This window comes from Triticum dicoccoides, chromosome 1A, assembly GCF_002162155.2.
Source record: "Triticum dicoccoides isolate Atlit2015 ecotype Zavitan chromosome 1A, WEW_v2.0, whole genome shotgun sequence".
NCBI lineage: Eukaryota > Viridiplantae > Streptophyta > Magnoliopsida > Poales > Poaceae > Triticum > Triticum dicoccoides.
This window is the reverse complement of record NC_041380.1, coordinates 204,915,000-204,918,754: the sequence shown is the minus strand read 5'-3', so window position 1 is coordinate 204,918,754 and position 3,755 is coordinate 204,915,000. Positions and strand designations below refer to the sequence as shown.

Sequence of the window (3,755 nt, the reverse complement as noted above, 5' to 3'; positions counted from 1 at the left end):
ACGTATTATAGATTATAGATACAAGCAGCCGATCCAAACAACGCTTCTAAGCCTACACGTACTAGACCTCCTAATACTATCAGGACTCATATTCAACTAGACACGTACAGCAACCTAGCACCTGTACTACTTGGACTCTGACCAGCCATGCACTTGGCCCAAGACCAAGGACTACACGTCCTAGCACAACTCGTACATGCACGTGCTAGTACTTCACTAACACATGCACTACCACTAATGCGCTATAAACTCAAGATTACTCTAACAGGAATGATTATCTGTTCTTATTTTTATTAGAGTTTTCGGGATAGTTTACATCTGACTGAATGCTTGCAATGGTGACTATGGAAAGGAGGGTAATTTAGAGTATCTGAAAGACTTCCATAGAAGGAGGCTTTAAGTTCTTGCTGAAGCAGGGCCCGATGTTATTGTTTTCGAAACGATTCCAAAAAAATTTGAGACACAGGTATGTTTGGGAACTGGAATTGGATTTGATAACATGATGCAGATTTAAACTAAATACATAAAATGGATACACAAAACTATGTCCATTTTGTGCATAGGTACGTATATTCTCAATGAACCTAGCATTGTGACTTGCTTGATCAACGCTTGATAATTAGTTTAACTTTCATCCTATGTGATCAAACGTATTTGCTTAATACATGTTGTGCACATTAGGCATTTGATAAACCATTGTTTAGCCCTCCTTGTGCTGTGATGATTCCGTTTATAGAGCATAATTAACATATAAATGTTTGCTTAATGTACATCTCAAGTACGAGTTGATTTCTGTGTAACATCCCTAAATCTAATTGTTGAGTATTGCTGACCTGATCAACATATTTGTAATACATCGTATGGTCTTCTGCAGGCATATGTTGAGTTGCTAGAAGAGTCTAATTTGTGTATTCCAGCATGGTTTGCTTTCCCTTCGAAGGATGGAACTAATGTAGTAAGCGGTGATTCCCTGACGGAATGTGTTTCTATTGCAGATTCATGCAAGGAGGTTGGCCTAGTTGGTATCAACTGCACTCCCCCGAGATTTATCCATGCATTAGTCCTATCAATCCAAAAGGTATCTCCCGTCATGGTTGCATTGACCCTTAAACATCGCTGTACAAGTGTACATGTTATGCCTGATGTATTTCTACTTTATGCTGTGCAGGTAACGAACAAACCAATATTGATATATCCAAATAGTGGTGAGAGGTATGATCCTGTAAGGAAGGAATGGGTGGTAAGTATCAGCTAAAGAATCATGATAATTTAGCTCCTGTTCTTGTAGAAAAGAAAATTGATAGGAAAACAAAGCAGCTTCTGTTCTTACCAAGGCAACATGTGTGTTCCGGATTCCGTAGATGAGGACAAGTGGTCGAATTTGTTCTAGTAAAATTACAAATAACGAACAGTGTCCATATGCAGTCCATAACCACAAGCTCATGGATACTTTATGCAGGCTTGCTCAGGCGTTTCAAATGAAGATTTTGTTACACATGTGAGAAAATGGCATGGGGCTGGAGCCTCCCATATAGGGGGTTGCTGTAGAACAAGCCCGGACACAGTACTAGGCATATCGAAGGCTCTGCATCTGCATGGACTATAATCAGTGGAGACTGGAGAGTGCTAGAGTTGACAACTGTTTTGGGCAAAGTTGCTAATTCCATTCATGTGTGCACTACTGCCAACTTCTTATGGGCTACACGTGAGTTTTTATCTTGAAAAGCTGCTGAAGACAGGAAAAACTGATATTGTGTTACTCTTTAGTTAGTTTGAGCCACCATTTCCTTATACTGATGAGATGATGTGAGGCTAATTGGGGATCTAGGACAACTGTGACTCCCTTGTGCTTTTCAAATTCTTTTTCCCCTATTTTACCTCCAGTATTCAACTTTTCATGCCCAAATTTGAAGCCAAATATATGAAGCACCTAGAGCGGAAGCAGTCATGCTGGCTTTAACTTGACTTCGTAAATGGTTAGTTAATTCGGGCACATGCTTCGTAGGGTGGTTAGCAGAAGGAAAAATATCCTAGTCTCGAGCGGAGGAGATGGCATAAGATGACTTCGATTGAGTGGTGCTGCTTGAGCACCTAGTCTCGAGCTCCGAGGTGAAAACCCTAGGTATGACCCTAGTTGGTTGTACCCGACAATGACGGTGTTTTTTGCACCATTACCTGTTGATTGTTCGGAGGTTGCTCGGACTAGATCTTAAGGGTGAAAACCCATGATCCGGAGGTGGTTGGATCCGGCGATGACGGTGTTTACATGTCGTTCCCTTCCTGGAGGCATTGCTTTTGAAGAACTTTTCTGATAGTCCTTATGTTGTCAAGGGATTGTTTGTGCTGATGATCGTCGTTGTATATCATTGATCGTTGTTTTGATCGCTTCAGGTTTTTTTCCTTTTCTCCCTCCGCATGGCATAGTTTTGGTCTTCTATGACTTTATTTTTTGCCCGCGGGGTTTTTTGTGTGTGTGCGTTGTTATTGGCTGTGTGCATCCTAGTTATGCAGAGGCCGGGTGTGCTCATTATGTTTGTATCCCCTTGATGCTTTATTATAAATCAATAAAAGACACCCTTTATCGAAAAAAAGAAGAAAAAATATCCAAGAACCGAGAAGTGTGGCTTAGATCGCCAAAGTGGGTGTCTTGCTTCTCTCTCTGTTTTTTTACACACCCACAAATGTTTATATTAGATAAAACAATAAGGTACAGACAACCTTAGAACTAAACTCAGGAACACAGAAATTATTGTCGTGACGCCACGTTTTGGGTCGTTCTAGCATATACTCTTGTTATCTGCACCCCAGGACCAGGTGGATTGCTTTTCTTTGCATGGTAATACATGTCTCATCTATAATACCTAAATAGTTCATCCCCACTATCTTATTTCTCTTGACATGCAACCTATTCACATCAGCAAGTTTGCCACATCATCATTCTACAACCGGCTTACATGCGGGGCCAACCAAAGTTCAGCAACGCATAGAACAGCCACCTCAGCGATAAGTTATATCAGTTTACAGGAGAATCCAGCGGACGCTCGCCAGTGGTACATTTTATAGAAAGTTTATAAAAAATAAAGAGTACAGAAGAAAGTCCACCCACCTCGTGCGTGAATCATCTCCCCAATTAACTTCCCACCCATCTCCAAGTTAACTCCCTCGCCCATTGATTTCCATAAGATCCTATTCAACTTCTCCGCATAATTGCAGGGGTAACAGATGGAGCGTTCTCCCCTTTAAGCTTCCGTCCTGGTTTCGTGCTTACCATGCTGGAGACGATGAATTTTGAGTCCCAGCAATGCACGATGTCGCCTGCATGTAAATCTTGAGAGGAGGCGTAGTGTGAGGCTTCTAGAACCAGTCCGTCATCAATGGGAGACGCCCGCCTCCGTTGCGCCACCATCGCCCCGCAGCGTCGCTCTCCTCCTCCTACCTGACTCTAACTGTGTTCAACAACTGTCCGCCTCGTCGTCACCGTTCCTATTCGCCATGGCCAGTCCATTAACATCTGCACCTCACCACAAGGTACCCTCACCCGCCCTAACTTGCCATTTGCCGCCGGCTGGACCCGATACATGTATGGGTAGATTGATCCCATCCCTTAGCGCCACGAGCAGCGGAAAACTCACGCTGCAACTCCCCACAAGCAATTGACTACCTTGGCTAGCTCTTGAAGCCATGAATAAGAGTAAATGATGTCGCTCCTGTACTGATGTTTGGGTATTGTATCGTCAAATCTTTGCGTGCGTGAA

The 3,755-nt window shown here is 42.8% G+C and overlaps 1 pseudogene; it reads left to right on the top strand.

The window, feature by feature from the left end:
- Positions 1-322: 322 nt before the first annotated feature.
- LOC119352469 lies at positions 323-1,606 on the top strand (annotated as a pseudogene).
- The last annotated feature ends 2,149 nt before the right edge of the window (positions 1,607-3,755 follow it).